Below are 21611 nucleotides of genomic sequence, written 5' to 3'. Positions count from 1 at the left end.
AAAAACACAATCAATACATTACCTTGTAAATGTTAATTCTAATTCAGACACTTGCTATAGCTTTACCATGTCAAGCAGTTTGTACTCACAGACTGTTTGCTCCACTCAATAGTTGCCACTCATATAAGTCTAAATCAGTGCTGGACTCTCATACCAACTCACCCATTGCTGGACTCTCATACCAAGTCACACATTGCTGGACTCTCATACCAACTCACACATTGCTGGACTCTCATACCAACTTACCCATTGCTATACTCTCATACCAACTCACCCATTGCTGGACTCTCATACCAACTCACACATTGTTGGACCCTCATACCAACTCACCCATTGCTGGACCCTCATACCAACTCACCCATTGCTGGACTCTCATACCAACTCACCCATTGCTGGACCCTCATACCAACTCACCCATTGCTGGACTCTCATACCAACTCACCCATTGCTGGACTCTCATACCAACTCACCCATTGCTGAACTCTCATACCTACTCACCAATTGCTGGACCCTCATACCAACTCACCAATTGCTGGACTCTCATCCCAACTGACCCATTGCTGGACTCTCATACCAACTCACCATCAAAGATGGTACTTGTTGTTACCCTGTCTGGCGTTCGGCATTAAGGGGCTAAAACAAGGACTGGTCGGCTTGGAGTCAGTATACTGTGTCTGAGTGGGGTATTCATGTTAAACTGTGGCATGGTATCTCAGTGAGCTAGCACTATAAATCTATAAGTCCGGACTAGTACAAGCAGCTACACACACAAGTGCATGCACGTCGCAATATAAGTGCAATAATCTTGGACGCGACGTTAAACCCAATTTCACCTCACCTCACCATTTCCGATAGAATCGAATATTGTTACAGACATGTTATTTCATATTTGTCACATTCCAACTGTTGCCACAGATGTTTAAACCTCATGGTTTGAAAAATTGTTGTGCTGTGGTTTAAATTACCTAGTTTTGTCTACAGATTCTCAGATTACTGAAACTCCCGGGGAATTTGATATCTTCCAAATACCATCTGTTCGCTCCCCATAAAAAACGAGAGTGAAATATTATTTATGATTTGCTCATAAACATTGAATCAATAAAATAGTTATGTTAGAACAAATCCTTTTATCAGCCATGTAGTTAAAGGCCATTCCAAACACAGATGGCGAGATTCAGAAGACAAGAGAGCAAACACTGATGTTTATAAGCAGGCAGTGTGTGTGTGGTGGGTACGACGGGTAGAGCAGGATATCATCACTGATTTTCATTGGTCCATTATAATTTTCACCGCTATTTTGCCTTTACTCCAATGGCGTGAGCAGATGATCAAGACTGATCTCTTGTGTTGACATTTTATGTTATATTTGTGTGGAACCTTGTTTCGTTTCTTGATGGAAAACACCATATATAGCCATCCCAAACTTCATGTCGATCACGTCAGTTGACAAATTATCTCATCTTACACATGAATGTCGGATTCTGATTGGCTGAGACCTATTCTATTATTTTCAATGTACCAAACATGTAAGGTACATTTCTTGTGTTCAAGAGTGGTCTGTATTTAATCGAGTAAATAATCGTGTCGACCAGACAATCCCGTGATTGATGTCAAGAACATCGAAACCCACACAATTGGAATCGATGACCTATATCAAGTCAATGAGCCTGATCACCCGATCCTGTTTGTCTCCTCTTACGACAAGCAGTCGCCTTTTACGGCAAGCATGGGTTGCTGAAGACCTATTCTACCCCGGATCTTCACGGGTCGAATTTTAGAAATATCCAGAGAGTGTGTCTTACGTCACCCGCCACGATTCTCTGTGCAGAGTTGCGTCCCTTGGGCACGCCAGAAACCTAGGATTGAGGGTTCGAATCCGGGTTTGCCCCGATTTTGTTTCTAGGTTTGTCAGCACCACACCCTTGCTCGTGGGTTTCACCGAAGTGGTAAACCTGAAACCTGCATCACTTCAGGCTACCCTCCTACATTAAGCTGACACGCCGCGATATAACTTGAATACTGTTTAAAGCGGCGTTAAACCCAACTCACTCACTCTGAAATACTGGACACGCTTCTAGTGACACATGTAACTCTTAGGTTCTGGAGGGTGGCCTAGTCTAGGGTGCGGCAATTGGCAGTGCAGAGTTGCCTCCCTTGGTCTCACTCACAACCTGAGATTGTGGGTTTGAATACCTGTACGCCCCGGTTATGTTTCTAGGTTTGTCAACACCATACATATGCTCGTGGATTTCACCAGAGTAGTAAACGTGTAATACCTGCATCACTTCGGGCTTTCCTCTCACATTTGGCTGACATGCTGTGATATATCTGTGACCACATAATCCTCAAAATGTCAGCTCTGTAGACAAGCTGAGATGTCCTTAACAACACAAAGGGTTAACAGGAACTGCCTTGTGTTCAGTGTTACCCTACTTGTGTCGACACAAGTTGTTAGGTGTCTGAATAACAGATAACAGACAAAATTTGTTCTTCGCAATACTTCACAGGTGGAAAAAATTATTTACTTGAATCAAAGACGTATATACGTATCTATATTCGTCTTTGCTTGAATATATACTTATGGCTGAGACAACTATGGGGAGGACTGTTAGTTTTTTAGATATCTGAAAAAAATGTTTGTTTCAGATAATACTCGGAAAAAACATATTTGCTGCAAAATTTATCAAAAGAATTAAAACCTGTTCACAGGATGACTTATTTGTCCCTCTCCCCTTCCCTTCTTGTTTTTTGGTTTCCTCCCAAAAGTGAAAAAAGTTATTTGTCTTGAAGCACTGACTGAAAAATATATTCTATTTTTATACCCAAAACCCAGACCCATAAGTGTACTTAAAAGACCACAAACTATACTTGTTAAATCAAGAACAACTTGTTTATATTTATATGAAATCATATTTTATTGCAATGTTTCTGATAAGAGGTTAAGGATAGGCTTGATCTGGAACTATTTGAAGTCCTATTCTCCTCCAGTGAGCATTTCCTGATGGATAATTAAGGAATTAAATTAAATCTTATTTTCTGGTAGCAATTGTTTTCTGAACAACAATTTATATAAAGTGGACAGTGTTTACTGATTTTTGAGATGACAGGATTCAATATGATCGACCATGAAGCTTTTCTGTGACCTTTTAACGAGCGTGATTACGGTGTATTGCTTTTCCATAGGGATGATTAGCCTTCTGTAGTTGGAAGGGTTAAACTTGCAGTTCCTGATCATCATCACATCAAAGTGCTCTGGAATCCTGATGATATTTCTCATCCAAGTGGTCATCATTCCCTTGATGAATCCCGAACAGATTATCTCGTCTCCAACATTTAGGTTGACTCCTTGGAGAACACTGAATCACTTTTAATTCATCTGTTGTGCTATTAGGAAGCGCCTGTGAAGTTTTTGTATTTTGTCATGATCATTTAACAAATTGTCCCTTCTTTTTATTGGAATATCTGATATTTAGCTTTGTTTGTTTTTTGGTTAAGCATTAAAAGAATACTTATTTATTGCCATGTTTTATTTTACATCGCAATGTCAGCTTAATGTAGGGCCAAGTTGTCCAATGCACTATGATTTGCTGTGCAGAGTTATGTCCCTTTGGTGTGCCAGAATCCTATGGCCATGGTTTGAATCTAAGATGAGACTTGATTATGATTCTTGTTTTTCTGTACTATACTAGTGTTGTGTTCCTCATAATAAAGAGGTTGACATCAATATATTCTCTTCCTCATGTGTTTCATTTCTATTTAATGCCTTTTGAAGGCCTAGTTCTCATGGGTTTGACAACTGCACAGGCTAAATGTCAAAGACCTACTTTGATCACTGCAGGCTTTCCTCTAATGCATAGCTGCCAGCCATGGAAGGACTGAAATGCTGAAATACTCACTCCCTTAATTTGTGAATATTATTGTTATTATAGTTTATTGATATTTATATTTAAAGATCAACTTATTTGGGCAATCAAATGTTCATTGCGGAAAATTGAAAAGTCAGGTCACTGTTATTCCATACAGTGAACACTTTATAACACCATGTGAGGAATTGTAGGTGTGCCCATGCTTTAACCACTACACTTCCTCACAGCCTTAGAGACCGCCTCCATGGTCTAGTGGTAGAGCGTCCGCCAGGAGAGTGGAAGGTCCGGGGTTCGATCCCCGACCGCGTCATACCAAAAGACGTTAAAAGATGGTACTTGTTGCTACCCTGTCTGGCGCTCGGCATTAAGGGGCTAAAACAAGGACTGGTCGGCTCGGAGTCAGTATACTGTGTCTGAGTGGGGTATTCATGTTAAACTACAGCATGGTATCTCAGTGAGCTAGCACTATAAATCGGCATCAGTCCGGACTAGTACAAGCAGCCACACAAACACACACACGTACATGCACGTCGCTATATAAGTGCAATAATCTTGGACGCGACGTTAAACCCCATTTCACCTAACCTCACTACACTACCTCACAGCCTTAGACTCACACACAGTCTCCACATGAGGTAAAAAGTAAATAATTCTATAAAGGAACCCTCAAATCTCTTGAGCTGAAAAGGGACGGTCGGGTAGCCTAGTGGTTAAAGCGTTCGTTCGTCACGCCGAAGACCTGGGTTCGATTCCCTACATGGGTACAATGTGTGAAGCCCATTTCTGGTGTCCCCCGCCGTGATATTGCTGGAATATTGCTAAAAGCGGCGCAAAACCATACTCACTCACTCACTTGAGCTGAAAAGGGGATGGGTATTTGCTGCTATAGTCTGTCTCACAATCTCTGAACCACAATATTTCCCCTTCTGCCCAGCCCTTACTGTAATGCTATAACCCTATATGAAGCTAGTCTAGATTTTCCACAGGTTCATCTTCCAGGTCACTGGGGCTCCTTTTCAATTTAGTAAATGGAGTTGTTTGTTTCTCTCAAAATTATTATTTCCGAGACTAAGCGTTCGTCTATGGCTGCTAGAGCTTATAATAGAATGAAAATGGAATGGGGATGATAGTTTTATTAAATATAGGGGAGGGGGGATACTGTTATCTTGCATCACGGCACTTGTAGGGTTAACTCATGATTGACTCTTGAAGGGTTAACTTGCTTGTCGGGGAGGGTCAGAGGTCAAGATAAGAAACTGTACATGTGTACTGAAAGACCAGGTAATTCTTTTCTTGTATCAATTTTATTTCCGTGCCTTAATTCTGTACACCTACCATGTAATTACGGAGTAATTATGGAGTAATTACTGCTTTAAACAATAGGGTCAGTGATCAGTGTGTTATCAATGTTGTTTACATTGTCTGGTGGCAGTGTTCGTGATAACAACATTAGCACAATGCACATCAAGCACTTGCCAGCTTGTAAATTGAGAACTCGCATCGACAAGTCGGGCAAGTTGGTCCGGTATCCAGGGTGAATGCTGTCTTCAAATGGAGAGCTTCCATATTTCATGTCCTTTGAATCGGACTTAGCAAATGACTTCCCAGACGATTGTTTCCTGATTGTCAGAGTCGAGTCTCGATAAGCTGCAACTTGTTGATCTATTAACGGGACTGATATTGAACTTACTGTTGTACCGGTTAATCACTGACAGAGACTGAGTTTTCAAGACCTCCAGGGCAGCATCACACTGACATCTTTGAGCTACAGGAATCGGTACTCTATTTTAGTATTTATCAATCAAAACAATAATCTGATACGCAGTTGCATTGTGTCTGAATTAATATTCTTTAGGGGGGCCTGGATGTTTGTTGGAGACGGGTTTGTTTTCTAGTGAGTGCTTCAAGACGTACAATGTTTTAACAGAAGGAGCTGAACACTGTTTTTTTCTTTTCACGATGCAGTTTTTTGCAGGACATGTAGCATGTCCAGCAATGAATTTATTTAATTAATCTCAGCTCCCCCCCCTCCCCCCCTGGATAATAATGGTTCCTTCCAATACAGTGATGTCTTGTTCATATCAGGATACACTCGTAAGTACAGTGACCTTGACAGTGTGTGGTATGTATAAATATATCATTGTTTTATCAGTGTTTCCAGTGCATCATTGATATTCTGGTTGTTAGGCCCGACAGCAATAAAAAATACCGGTCCTGGCAACTGTTTCCCCAGTTCCTATTGAAAACACTTATTACCGAACTAGAAACATTAAACACACACACAGGAACTTTCATACTCATGGCTTACTGGACCTACCCTGTGGTCTAGTGTTGTAGAGTGTCTGCCTGGAAAGCGGGCCAGCGGTTTGATCCGCTGTATTTTAGGGATTTTCAGGATTATTATGTTGTAAATATATACAGGAATATTTCACATCACACAGAGGCCAAAGTTGTCTTTAGTGCTGCAATTCGCTGTGCAGTTGCACCCTTTAGAAATGCCAGAAACCTATGATCAAGGATTCGAATTGTGGTTTGCCCGGATTATATTTCTAGATTTGTTATCTCCATGCTTGTGCTGTGGGTTTCAGCAAATTTGAGTTGTCTAAAACCCTGTATTTATTCGGGCTTTCCTCCCACATGACGCTGAATATAACTTAAATAGTGTTACTCACTCACTCACTCACTCACTCACTCACTCACTCACTCACTCACTCAGACCTCACTCACTCAGACCTCACTCACCTCACCTCACCTCACCTCACCTCACCTCACCTCACTCACTCACCTTGTACTATACGAACATCGGGCCGCCTCCGTGGTCTTGTGGTAGAGCGTCTGCCTGGAGAGCAGAAGGAAGGTACGATCTCACGCAGTGCCATACCAAAAGATGTAAAAGAATGTACTTGTTAGCCCGCCTTGCGCTCGACATTAAGGGGCTAAAACAAGGACTGGAGGGCTCGTAGTCAGTATACTGTGTCTGAGTGGGGTATTCATGTTAAACTGAGGCATGGTATCTCAGTGAGCTAGCACTATAAATCGGCATCAGTCCGGACTCATACAAACAGCCACACGCACAAACATGTGCATGCATGTCGCTATGTAAGTGCAATAATCTTGGATGCAACGTTAAACCCAATTTCACCACCTAAACAAACATCAGGGAACTTGTGTGCATATTGTTATTTTACCTTGTGTAGAGCACTTGAAAACCAGTAATTACCAGTAAACAGAAACACATTTTACCTACAGTCATATTGAGATAAGGGTTGAATAAGGCATTGTTGCTGTAGCGACCACAATGCACTTGGTTTCATTCTTTCATTTTATAGTTTTTTTTGTCAAATACAGTTTCATCAAAATCTGACCATTTTAAAATAAATGTGATATTTTTCAAAATAACCTTGTTTTGATTAAGATTGATGAAGGATAATCCACATCAGTGCTGACAACCTAACTAACTCAGGTGATAGTGATGCATTCTGGTCCATTTCCCCAACTCAATGTCAGTCAGTGATCAATAGATATTGTGATTCGCTTCCCCAGAACCTAATCATTTGTGTGAAATAAATCCTACAGTCAGAGCTGATCACACATGTTATTTATCTTTCCGATATTAATGATAAGTTGTCTACCAAGCAGTATATCCATTATTGATAAGTTGTCTGGCAAACAGCACCCGTTAATTTCCCTGGCTAATCTTCCCAAATTTCGAAAGGTGTAATTTGAGGGGAATATTTTGCATTCATCTAAAAGCTTCCTCATCAATCATTGTCAAGATTAAATGTTTAGGTGACCTTTGCAAAAGATCTAACTTTGTAAATGGTTTCTGAATGCTAACACAACAAGTTAATTTACCTATTCCTGCTCAGTTATCATATGAATTAGCTCACCGGATTCATGCAGTGTTTAATCAATTTTGTTTTTGCTTTATAAATTGTTGCAATTCTTGGTGGCATTGTTGTGCTAAATAAACCTTTCTTTAATGTAGATGCTAGCTGTTAGTTGATGTATTTTGTGATCGTGACAAATCACAATTATTACTTATATCGTCTAAGTAAACAATGCAAGAATTCAATTCACGTTGCAGTACTTTTAACATGTAAAGCTGGTTTGTCATAAAAAAAGTTCATCTGATAAGATATAAAATATTAGGTTTACCTAAACTGAAAGTTTAGGTGGTTATATGGATTGCTGTCAGAACTGATGATGCTAGCAATGGTTTCCCTTAAAATAGGTATATTTGAATTAAAAATGGCTGTCATGGCAGCCATATTGAAAATATTATTTTTATTACATACCTATTTCTGCATATATAAACATTGTGAAAAATAATATGCAGTATGTGGTATTGGTAGAACTGATATTGTCAGATTGTCTCCTGAAACTGCAGGGATTATATTGTGAACAAAAACTTGAATGTGTGTAACGACTGATGGATGTTGGTGCGAGAAGCTCCATGTAATCTTCGTGTTGACTCCTCGTGAGAACTTTCATCATGTTACGTCCCAGCTGTAGAGTTAAATAATGATGACATGTTCACGTTCTAAACAGTTTTTGTCAGTCACCACAGTGCCCTAAAATTAGTTCCACTTTATTTAAAGCTTCGTTGTAAAAGAAATATCTATTTCCAATTAAGGTGGAGGGTTTTTATCTGTACATAGAGTTCACAATTCAACTTCTTTGTTTCAAACATCTCGCGAGCCATAAAACATGATTAATGACGCTCTGATGTGCGCCAATCAAAGTCAACTCGTGCACAAGCAGGACTTGGCCGTTCCTGTGATGTTGGAGAAATCTACCGATATTGGGGCTAATCAGTCATCGTTGCTACAACGCTGTCAGGAGCTTAGAAATGGAAGTGTCTGCGAAATATTTTCTATTATGTTTTGTGCTGGTCTGATAAGGTTTTTGTTATTGACCTGGAGATGTTGTAAGTATGGCTTTCCAGAAGGGCCAAAATTAAGTCTGTCAATGATGAATTAGATTCACGTATCGATTCCATGTCTTTCTGGGGCCATGGGTGGGTCAGTCGTCTAGAGCGCAAAAATGTACGAGGCAGAGTGTTCATATCTTTGGCAAGCTTGGAACATACGATCATGGGTTTGAATCCCAGTTCGCCCTGATTATGTTCCTGTAGTTTGTCAGCACCATACCCGTGGTCATGGGTTTCGCCAAAAGTGTGAACATCTGAGACCTGCATCACTCTGGCCATCAGCATCATCATCATCATCATCATCATCATCATCATCATCATAGTAATAGTACCAAGATGTCCGACTCCCCATTGTTCTTGGTGCCTTAGGGTTGGTACCTCCCAATCTGTTGACTGACATTGGGAGAGTACCCGTGTTTGCTGCCAGGAATACAGCCCTTCTGACAATCTGGGTAATGCAGAAGGCTGCGGTGTAAGGGAGTCTTCACATTCTCTGAAAAGTTCTAGGTGGGTTTGACTAGGCAGCCCTTTCTGGGAGAAGTCCCATTCGCTGTCTGGGCTGCGTGTAGAGGGGGCAACTCAGATACTCCAATACAGGCCCAGCCCGACACACACAAACCATACTAGCAACACCCATATATTTAAAGGGTATGTTTGTCTTGGTGGTGTGTTGGGTGCTATAGAATGCACAATGACTGCCTTGTTTTCATTAACAGTCAGATTAATTCTGATTTTCAAAATAAATATCTTGGAAAGAAAGAAAACCCTCTTATTGCACAACAGCAGAATCCTTAAGAGCACCATCTGTACAAGTGTTTAAAAGAAGTTTGACTTGATGATTAACCATACAAGTTGTGTGCGCAAGAATATAAAAACAACTTGTCACTTCTCAAGTAACAGGACCGATCCAGAAGCATTGGAGTTTGATTAAATAATCTAAATCATCTTTTTTTTCTGGTAACCATTCATATTGAATTAGAAAGATGCATTCGCCCATTAAAATGATCAGTGTAATTAAAGCACTGCTTTCACAGTGAAATGGTTTTAATGTAAAAGTTGCAGTCTCATTTGGAACATATTCAGATCTGAATTGCTTAATAGATGCCTGTTGCATGGCTCTCAAGCGTCAGATTTAGAGAAAGATTGTTTTTATATAATGTAATTTGTTTTACTTCTGCTCACACATGCAATTTAATATTGATTTGTTACCAAACATGAAAGCCTTGTTCATAAATGCATTGAAAAATTGCAAATCCTCCTTTGTTGTTACATTGTGAACATGTTTGTAACTATTGATGATTTATATTATGTCTATGTAATTCATTATTACGATAAATACGAAGCATTTGTTCGTGATTGTGTCTCCCCATCGCCAAAGGGAGGGGAAACATATTGTTTTTGGCTCGGTTCCAGTTGGTGTTGGAGTCAGTGTTGGCATCGACAAACCCATCCTATTCTGAGCCAGAACTTGAAAACCATTCAGTGTTTTTCAACAAGCTTGGCATATGCATTGCACGACAGATTAACTGGTGCCTTTTGCTATTTACTTTTTTTTGGAAATTATATATTCTTCTGTTTAACGATTTCAACTTAGTCTCAAACAAGGGTAGGGTTCGTTTCTGAGCCATAACTTGAAAAGCTTTCAACATATTGTTATTAAACTTGGCATATGCATTGCTCCTCAGCTTAACTGGTGCCTTTTGCTATTTTTGAAACTTTTCTAAATGTTTATTTTGTTACGTTTCCATGGAAACTGTTTGGGCTTAGTCTCAAACAACTCTAGGTTTCGTTTCTGAGTCATAACTCTTAAACTAATGAATATTTTAGCATGAAACTATGCTCGGCTATTGCCTTTTATTTTTGTTTGGTTTCTTGTGTTTCCATTGACAACAATTTGGAAATTCTTTAGTCTTTCTGCTTAGTATAAAGCTGCTGATTGTTGACTGTCTATTGTCGAACATGGCATCAACTTACAATTAGAATCTAATATACTATTATTGTTTTTCTTATTTGTAAACACATATATAGTAACATCTTGAATTAGTGTATCCAAAAAAAGGAGAGGGAGACATCTGTTTGTTTGAGAAAAAACGCATTCTTGTTGTTTTTGTAGAATATGTTAGTTTTATTTCTTATTGTAATTTGGATTTTATTGTTTATCTGTTGATTATTTCTTTAATGTACTTGCACTCAGTCCTTAAACATGGCCAACACTGGAACAATATAGAAAAATACACTGGAACAATATAAAAAGTTATGCTTTCAGCATTTGCTGAGCTGATTTGACATCTGCTGTATGTTGGCCATTTTGAAAATTTCGTTTATTTGTACGCATTGACTCATCTTTTTTGTTTTATTTCTTCCTTGTTTAATGTTTCTGAAATTATTTTCAATTTAGTCTTTATATTATAAATACAATTTCAAGTTCACAATTATTAAGGTGAAGTACAGAGCCATTGATTATTCATTTCATCTTTTTTCAATGTGTAGGACTTGATTCACTTTCAAAATGTCTTGAGCTATCTCCAGGAACAAGTTTAATCCTGTTTGGAGGATATTATTCCTGGGTTGTGTATGTTTGTGTTAGCCTCATGCAGCCTGCTAAAGCTGCAGATTCAGTATTAGCTGACATTGCTGTGTGTAAGCATTGCTTGTCCAGCTCAAGTAAGGCTAGATGAAAAAGAAGTGAGGAGTGAGGAGTGAGGCAGGACCTTTTTAAAATATGCTATTAAAAAGTGATGCCCCTACAACTGGGCGCCAGCATTGAACTCGACTCTTTCATACAATTTCAGTTGTCAAGGTGAGGGTTTAACGTCGCGTTCAAGACTGTTGTCTTAATATAGCGAAGTGCATGCACATGTGTGTGTGGCTGCTTGTACTAGTCCGGACTGATGCTAATTTATACTGCTAGCCCACTGAGATACCATGCCGCAGTTTAACATGAATACCCACTCAGACACAAAATACTGACTCCAGGCTGACCCGTCCTTGTTTTAGCCCCTTAATGGCGAGTGCCAGGCAGGGTAACAACAAATACCATCTTTTAACGTCTTTTGGTATGACATGGCCATGGATTGAAACCCGGACCTCGCGTTTTTGGGGGGGACACTTTACCACTAGACCACGGAGGTGGTCTTAATAGTCTTTACTGATGCACAGTGTTCAAAGTAATGCACTGATACCTAAGAAACATTTCATTTCCCTTTTTAGTCTAAGTGAGTTAATATTTAATGTTACATATGATATTTCAGCCATCGCATTCAGGTAGGGGTCTAAGGTGCTACAATTCCTAGTGCAGAGTTACGTCCCTTGATAAGGCATGCCCAAATCCAATTGTGGGTTTGAATCCACGATTCACCCTGATAATGACCACACCAATGCTTGTGGGTTTGACCAAATATGTTCAAGACCTGATTCAGTTTGGTATCACAAGACACAACTGTGTATACCTTATATCTCTTCTTTTTTTAAAGAAATGACTGTGAGTACCTAATCTCTAATAGTGAAATCCTTTGTTTTGGACTAAACATGATATCACAGAGGGATATCCACAAAAACTTAAGTCATCTGAGCAAATTGTTTCGATGTGACAAGTTAGTAAAATATGCCGGGGTCAGTGACCTTTGGAACATGGACAAACTTGACGAACGTGCTCGGATCAAATACTTGCATATTGTTGTTTGGAGTCAGGCTGGAAGTGGGAACAAAGTTTTCATCCATAGTCATAAGTTGGTGCAAGAACCTTTCAGGCTCAGCTTCAAACAGAGTTAGAGTGGCACGAGACATATTGTGTCTGGTGCGTTTTTTTGTCAAAATCTTTGGAACACAAGCTGATACTTTTTTCATTGCCAAAGTTTCTATGATAATGGAATGTTGTCTTTCCTGGGAAATGCCTTCTGAACTTGATGTGTCGCTCACTGATGATGTGTCGCTCACTCATTGGCTGGTCGGTTATCATATCGTGGATTCTGTGGAGCATTTCTGGTGTTGCTGACATGACAGGCCCTTCAGGACACAGGTCGTCCTCCAGGCTCTCCCTGCCATACTTCAACTCTGCTGCCCATCTCTTTACAGTGGCGACTGCCTCCGTGGTCTAGTGGTAGAGCGTCCGCCCGGAGAACGGAAGGTCCGGGGTTCGATCCCCGACCCCGTCATACCAAAAGACGTTTAAAGATGGTACTTGTTGTGACCCTGTCTGGCGCTTGGCATTAAGGCTAAAACAAGGACTGGTCGGCTCGGAGTCAGTATACTGAGTCTGAGTGGGGTATTCATGTTAAACTGCGGCATGGTATCTCAGTGAGCTAGCACTATAAATCGGCACCAGTCTGTACACATGCATGCACATCACTATATAAATGCAATAATCTTGGACGCAACGTTAAACTCAGTTTCACCCCACCTTTACACTGGCATAGGAAGGGGCATCCTTCAATAGTGTTGTACTCGTATCTTCATGGATGGCTTCTGGTGTCAAGCCCTTTTCCTGCAAGTACTTGACCACTGCACATTTTTCAAGATTGTCTGTTTTTCAAAGGTTACAGACGCATGCTTATTATACTGACTTGTCTGGGTGTACATAAGATCTATTGTCTTTGTATCCAGACGGTACACCTAAATCCTGAACTGTTTTGTTTTAAAAGATATAAACCTAATTCTTCAGCATTCCAAGACAAGATAATACCATGTGTAGTGTTTTCCATTTTCTGTCTGTCTAGAATGTAATGCTCTCACAAGACAAATGTTTCTGTTATTGAAACCAGCTCGGAAACTAAAGTAACATAACAGCATACATCATTGTCAAGTGAATGAAGGTCTTAATTTGTAATTGTCACTTCACCTTATATAGCACCATTGTTTGGAGAATTGAAAGCTGTACAACCTGTCTGTCCATATTTGTGAAAACATCTCTCCTGGTCTTTGAAGTAGTGCAGCATGCAGGTGCATTTCACAACACCCTGTTCCAATGATGGGGGCACGGGTAGCCCAGTCGTCTAAGATTCGCTGTGCAGAGTTGCATCCCTGGGGCACGCCAGAAACCTATGATTGTTGGTTTGAATCCTGGTTCGCCCCGATTATGTTTCTAGGTTTGTCAGCACCATACCCATCCTCATGGGTTTCACCAAAGTGGTAAAAGTCTGAGACCTGCATCACTTCCTGCCTTCCTCCCACATTAAGCTGACACGCCATGATATAACTGGAATACTGTTAAAAGCGGCGTTAAACCCCACTCACTCACTCAAACACCACAGCATTCTCCATACAGAAAGAGACACTATAGCGGCGATAGATTGTATACACGCATTAGGAAGCTGTCTCGTACTTGACCCGTGGCTTTCATGCACGATACTTGAATCTTGTGAGAAGAATGTTCTCTTGCAAACGAGAACTATAATGCAATAACGAAGCAACTTATATATATATATCCTATATCACTTTATACACAACACATCAATCACACCCTATACGTGAATGTATAATCAGTACGTAACCCAATGGTGACATTTTATTCTTGTACATTATTATTGTAATCCTCTCCCCTTAGTTCCTCGAGGTGGCGGGGGCACGGGTGGCCCAGTCGTCTATGGCGCCGCGATTCGCTGTGCAGAGTTGCGTCCCTTGGACACGCCAGAAACCTATGATTGTTGGTTCGAATCCCGGTTCGCCCCGATTATGTTTCTAGGTTTGTCAGCACCATACCCGTGCTTGTGGCTTTCACCGAAGTGGTAAACGTTTGAGACCTGCATTACTTCGGGCTTTCCAACCACATTAAGCTGCCACGCAGCGATATAACTGGAATACTGTTAAAAGAGGTGTTAAACCCAACTCACTCACTCGCTCACTCACTCACTGTTCCCATCACCGCGAGTCCCTGGGCATTTGAAGGATCACCTCCTTGGTCCAGTGGTAGAGCATCTGCTCGAAAAGGGAAAGGTTGGTGGTTCAATCTCCGGGTGTGTCATACCAAAAGATGTTGAAAGACTTGTTGTTACCCTGCCTGTCACTTGGCATCGAGGGGCTAAAACAAAGACTGGTTGGCTTGGAGTCTGAGTGGAGTATTCATGTTAAACTGTGGCATGGTATCTCAGTAGGCTAGCACAATAAAACCAGCATTAGTATGCATAGCATTAGCAAACATGCACGCACGCCACACACACACACACACTCTCTCTCTCACCGCCTCCATGGTCTTGTGGTAGAGTGTCCGCCCGGAGAGCGGAAGGTCCGGGGTTCAATCCCCGCCCGCGTCATACCAAAAAACATTAAAAGATGGTACTTGTTGTTACCCTGTCTGGCGCCTGGCATTAAGGGGCTAAAACAAGGACTGGTTGGCTCGGAGTCAGTATACTGTGTCTGAGTGGGGTATTCATGTTAAACTGAAGCATGGTATCTCAGTGTGCTAGCACTATAAATCGGCACCAGTCCGGACTAGTACAAGCAGCAACACACACACACACACACGTACATGCACGTCGCTATATAAGTGCAATAATCTTGGACGCGACGTTAAACCCAATTTCACCTCACCTCACCTCACCTCTCCGCACCGCACCTCACCTCACCTCACCTCTCTCTCTCTCTCTCTCTCTCTCTCTCTCTCTCTCTCTCTCTCTCTCTCTCTCTCTCTCTCTCTCTCACTCTCACTACACTCTCACTCTCACTCTCACTCTCTCACACACACATGCACGCACATCGACGTAATCTTGAATGCAACACTAAACTCCATTTAACCTTAACTGGATATTAAAGTAGGAGATGAGTGAAAGTCCATTCTGAATGACTGCCCTATTATATGTCAGACCCTGTTTGATGAAGGGGCAAAATGATCTTATCGCTTTCTTTAGACTAAGATCTTTGTATCCAGACGGTACACCTAAATCCTGAACTGTTTTGTTTTAAAAGATATAAACCTTATCACTTTCTTTAGACTAAGAATAGTCAAAATGCTAAGATTGCAAAAATAAGACCTGGGACCTTTTTGATGTCTTGATATTCTTTATTCATTTCTCACTGTAGGCCATCGGCCCATTGTATATTTAGATAGTCAGGCCCACAATGGACATTAAGGAGCTTCTTACATTCATGGCATGGAATATATATAATGAAAGGTTTTTCGTGGTTTCAGCATGACATGATGACAACAATATGTTAAATTTATGTAATGTAGGATGAACATAATATTTTCGCGGAATATGTTTATTTCTACGATTGTTACCGTATTCGATATAATAAGTGCCCAGGGCGCTCTTTATATTAGAAATAGGGGGCTCTTATTGAAATATAATTTTGGTGGGAAAAAAACAACAGAGTTGAAAGATCCTAAATTTTGTGGTTTATGCTGCCAGCCTGAAATGATACAAAAGAAAAGTCTGTGCGTATTATACGACAAACATATTTTTCCAGAATTTAATTGCCAGTAATTAAGGGTGCATATAACACATGAGTGTGTATTATACACGAATAAATAAGTCTTGTGTACATTGATAAATCTGAAGGGGTGCCAATTGGGATTGTTCACCAGCCAATATATTAGCAAATATCGCTGTGGGCGCTTATTGGAGCGGGGCGCTTATTACGTCAAATACGGTAAATATTCTACAATTTAACAGAAAATGGTATTCGTTTTCGATAAGACCAATGTTACAGAGGTTACAAAAAAACAAACAAACTCTTTGGTCTCTTAGGACATTATAACATAACGACTCATGACCATCTTTGCACTCAGATTATTTTGTGGAATCGGACTGTTTTTTAATGGGGCAATACATTACTCAGCCTTTTTTATTCAGAATGTACTGAAATTTGGTAGATGTTTTGTAAGTCGTAACTAGTATGGTCCGTAGTTGACAACATTTTAAGTTTTAACACTGCATGCTCAAAAATACTCTCAAAATGCATTTATGACTCTGTAAGCATCTTCTCCTCTGAAATTGCTAGACTGAGGATTCTGAACTTTGGCATGTATGTTTCTGCTGTGGTGATATCATATTTGTTGAAATCATAAGGATTTTCATGTCCTTGTTTTTATTTGGCAAATATTTCTGTATCTATGCTGAACTGTTGAGTGCGTACAGAATCAGGTGAGGGGCGGTCAGGTAGCCTAGTGGTTAAAGCGTTCGTTTGTCATGCCTAAGACCTGGGTTTGATTCCTGACATGGGTACAATGCCCATTTCTGTAGTCCCCTGCTGTAATATTGCTGGAATGTTGCTAAAATCTGCCTGACTGCCTGACTGCCTGACTGACTGACTGACTGACTCACTGATTCACTCACTGATTCACTCACTCCAGAATTACGGTACCAGGAAGTATTTTAAAAACTTTTCTTAGTTTAATGGGAACACTGAAGCACACCTCACTGGACACCTGTTTGTGTGCACTTCATGATTTCCTATAGCTGCAGAAGCTACAAGCAGTCCTACTTCACGCCGAAATAAACACCACCAATAAATAAAATAAAACAGGCTTAATAAATTACCATGGCACTTGAGAATACCGAAGTTTAAGTTTTATCGCAGGACCTGTCCAACTCGACAGTATCAGTTCAAAGTGCTGAGGTCATCCCCAGAGAATCAGTGGCTTATTCTTTATAGAATTCCAAGAACAAATCCTGTACGATGGTGGCAACTGACCCAGTAAAAGCATTAGCAAGGCTTTATTGACATGGTGTTATATTGGATGAAAAGGGCGGATCATTATTCAAATCTGGCCCTTTAGGGTAATCACGTTGCCAGTGTCAGCGGGTCAGTTGAGATGAGATATTGGAGGGAAAGCAATATGTCTTCTGTCATCACTGTTTGCTTAATGTGATTTCTTAAAAAAGTATTTTTTAATATATTTTTTATGTTGTCTTTGGACATTGATCTTCAGATATTCTGCGAGAAGGTTCTAGAAGACATCTAATTTGACTGTTCAGGGTTTGGACTCGCAGATTGAGTTAATGACATTTAATTAATTCACTTTTTTACCTAATTTTTTAAAGGTTCAAAATTTGTCTGAGAGGTGTGGAACTGGATGTAGGGGAAAGGGTATTTTGGGGGGTATTTTGGGGAATGACTTGCGTGTCCTTGGCCTTGTTCCACAGAGCGATCATAGAGCTACGACTGTCAGAAGTCTATGTTATGGTATAGGAGTTACAATCATCTGTGCACCACAGTCACTATGAGGAACAGGGATCAGTTCAGGAAGGAAAGTCTAGTGTATTCATTGCACTGATAAAGTTGATTCCCCCCCTGGGTAAGTTTTAAAGTGGAGTTGACATGGGGGCAGCCTAACCTGCAACCGCTGGTGTCGATAGGGATGGCGTGGAAAATATTGAGCACTTGGTCATTTGTTCAAAATAATCGGCTCCTCTGTAAAGTACCCTCCGGCGAGTAGATACATTTTTGTTTCCCTACTTAATATAATTACTTGTGAAATTAAGTGCTGAGGAATTGCCCAGGGGCTCCCTGAGCATAGGAATGTCCCCCAGTCGTCTGTGCTTGTCGTCAGAGTTGACTAAAATGGACCGGGTGGTCTGACGCTTGGTTGCTTGACTTAATGTGTGTCGGGGGCACGGGTGGCCCAGTCGTCTAAGGCGCCGCGATTCGCTGTGCAGAGTTGCGTCCCTTGGGCATGCCAGAAACCTATGATTGTGGGATTGGAATCCTCGAAGAGGTTATTAATCTTACATGTGATGACTTCAGTTGTTTGCTGCACATGCTCTTGGCCTTGTAAGCCATTATCGAGTTTGGTTTATACCTCGACTTCTGTATTGTTTCACAATAAGGTCTTCTTTGGGCTTTCCTTCCACATTAAGCTGATATAACTGGAATATTGTTTAAAGCGGCGTTAAACCAAACTCACTCACGCACTCATGCAGAGAGAAAAATCTGAGTAAAAGATCTGATTTTAATAAGATTTCTTATGGTCTAGATGTGATTGTTTTCTTGATAGGTTAATATTGTTGCTTATCACAATACATGCAAGCACAGGGGCGGTCGGGTAGCCTAGTGGTTAAAGCGTTCGCTCGTCACGCCGAAGACCCGGGTTCGATTCCCGACATGGGCACAATGTGTGAAGCCCATTTCTGGTGTCCCCCGCCGTGATATTGCTGGAATAGTGCTAAAACAGCGTAAAACCATACTCACTCACTCACTCACTCACATGCAAGCACAAGTAGTTAGGTCGCGTATGGTGCTGCAGCTATGCATCAGGGAATCAGTTTCATCCAAGTTCATTAACTGAAGGTGTAGTTTGGCACCGTACTGTAATGTACTCACTCAGTCTGTTCAGTAAGTATGTGTAGAAATGTGCCAAATGTTTCTTGATGGTGTAATGGATAGTGTCTGCCTGTAGAGTGAACATTGGTGGTTCAATCCCCCCAACACGTTAAAAGATGGGGGGGCAGGGTGGCCCAGTCGTCTAAGGCACTGCAATTCGCTGTGCAGAGTTGCGTCCCTTGCGCACGCCAGAAACCTATGATTGTGGGTTCGAATCCCGGTTCACCCCAATTATGTTTCTAGGTTTGTCAGCACAATACCCGTGCTTGTGGGTTTCACCGAAGTGGGAAACATCTAAGACCTGCCTCACTTCAGACTTTCCTCCCACATTAAGCTCACATGCCGCGATATAACTGGAATACTGTTAAAAGTGGTGTTAAACCCAACTCACTCACTCACAGTTAAAAGGTGGTACTTGTTGTTACCCTGTCTGGCGCTCGTCATTAAGGGGCTAAAACAAGGATGGGTCGGCTCGGAGTCGGTATACAGTGTCTGAGTGGGGTATTCATGTTAAACTGTGGCATGGTATCTCAGTGGGCTAGAACTATAAAACCGGCAATTGTCCGGTACAAGCAGCCACACACACATGTACATGCAAGTCACTAAAGAAGTGAAACAATCATGAATATTAACCCCCATTTCACCCCCCCCTGTATATCTTTAAGGCTGCACATATGAATTGCAAAGCATTGTGTTCCTAAAGGATATCCCATGGGTAAACATGACCAAAATATACGTACAGTTTCATTCTATGAAGAACGTTATCATCCAAATCAAATACAGCAACCTGAACATCTGTATATTCATTTGCATGCCACAGATCTTTTTACAGTAGACACAGCTGTGTAGAAAAGGCATATAACTTCCTTGTCTCTATAATTGAAAAGGTTTTTGTTTCAATGATGGCGTGAACTAAGTCTACCACTTGATAATTGACAACAAATTTAACTTGTGTATAGTTTTAATAAGTGCCCCCTTTGTCAAGTTTCCAGGGCCCGCTTGCACAAAGCGATCTTAGCGCTAAGATGATCGTAACTCCCGTACTTTAACATAGGCTTACAATAGTCGTAGCACTAAGATCGCTTTGTGCAAGTGGGCCCAGGGCCCCATTCCACAAAGCGATCTTAGCGCTAAGTTGATCGTAACTCCCATACTTGAACATAGACTTATGACTGTTATAGCGCTAAGATCGCTTTGTGGAACAGTGCCCAGGTGTCTGTTGTGCTAATTACGGTGGTAACAGGTATGTCAAGGGATTCAATTAGAAGATTTACGGTCATATTTTGTGTATGAAGGTGAAGCACACACAAGATTATTTTCTGATTTTAGTGACACTAACTGTCTTCAGATTTAACAGATTTCAGATAGCCTGCAAGAATCCATCTTAACAACATGAACATCATAGCAGAATACAGAGCATTTATTTCAAAACAGTTTCAAATGGCAAGGGGAGGTAACTCCAAACCCTGTATAATATGGCATTGCTAAATATGTCTCATTGACAAGCTAACCTGAAAAACGATATACTAAAAACTGTAATATCATTTCATCTTTTTTTGTAAACTGAATGACAAAAATAGCTGGTGCTGAGACTAATGAGGTGCAAGTTGACTGTCATCTTGTATTATATGCAGGCTTGATGTACAGGGAACAACTTTTCAACAGACCTTTTTGTAACATTTTGCTTCAGAGAATATGTTTTTTGGTCTAAAAATGAACCACAGTTAATTTTTTTCCCTCTTTTTCATATCAGTTCATGTAAACTATTTTGTTCAGCATAAGTTTTTCAAACATATCCTCAAAAACCATAAGGCCTATTTGATGTTGAAGCTTTGTGGTGATAATCTCAAATCTGACAATCTGAATTTCTGCTGTGCATAAATGTTATCAAGATTGATTGATTGATTGTTTGTTGTTTGACGCCGCACTCAGCAATATTCCAGCTATATGACGGCGGTCTGTGAATAATCGAGTCTGGACCAGACAATCCAGTGATTGATATCATGAGCATCCATCCACGCAATTGGGATCGATGACATGCATCAACCAAGTCAGCGAGCCTAACCACCTAATCCCTTTAGTCGCCTTTTACGACAAGCATAGTCGCCTTTTGCGGCAAGCATGGGTTGCTGAAGACCTATTCTACCCCGGATCTTCACAGGTCTGTTATCAAGAGGAATCCAATTAGGAATCCAATTTACATGAATTTAAGATGTCTGTTGTGTAGAACTTGTTACTTGTTTGTAATTCAATTTTTGCTCTTGTAAATGTATCCTTTTGCATGTAATTTTGCAATTATTGCAGAATGTAATGGTGAGCTACAGAACATTTTTTTTATTAATTCCAGAATTATTTACTTTATTTATTCATGGCTGAATTCTGAATTCAGTCTATCTTTGGTCATTACTCAACCTAGCACTTTCTATGAAGGCTTAAAATTAAAACGCATCCCTAGTCAGTGTTCCTACTGGCTTTTGAAACTGCTAGTCCTTGTGGACTGGCAACTCTAAAAATTACCAGTCCCCCCTAATTTTTGCCAATCCCAACTTTCAACA

The 21611-nt window shown here is 40.6% G+C and overlaps 1 protein-coding gene across 4 annotated transcripts in view; it reads left to right on the top strand.

Annotated features, from left to right (window-relative positions):
- Positions 1-21611, top strand: part of LOC124130846 (polypeptide N-acetylgalactosaminyltransferase 5-like) — a 390720-nt gene that overhangs the window by 135457 nt on the left and 233652 nt on the right. Inside the window, exon 1 of one of the 4 annotated variants that reach the window (XM_046493868.2) lies at positions 5123-5147. The exons of the other annotated variants lie outside the window; for them this stretch is intronic. The gene's annotated coding sequence lies outside the window, so the exon portion shown is untranslated. Of the gene's footprint in view, positions 1-5122; positions 5148-21611 lie in introns of those variants that run through there. 4 annotated transcript variants of the gene reach the window in all.

The sequence above is a fragment of the Haliotis rufescens genome, unplaced genomic scaffold, assembly GCF_023055435.1.
Source record: "Haliotis rufescens isolate VD_foot unplaced genomic scaffold, xgHalRufe1.0.p SCAF_10, whole genome shotgun sequence".
NCBI lineage: Eukaryota > Metazoa > Mollusca > Gastropoda > Lepetellida > Haliotidae > Haliotis > Haliotis rufescens.
Note: the sequence above shows the minus strand (reverse complement) of the source record. Positions and strands in the feature narration are given on the sequence as shown.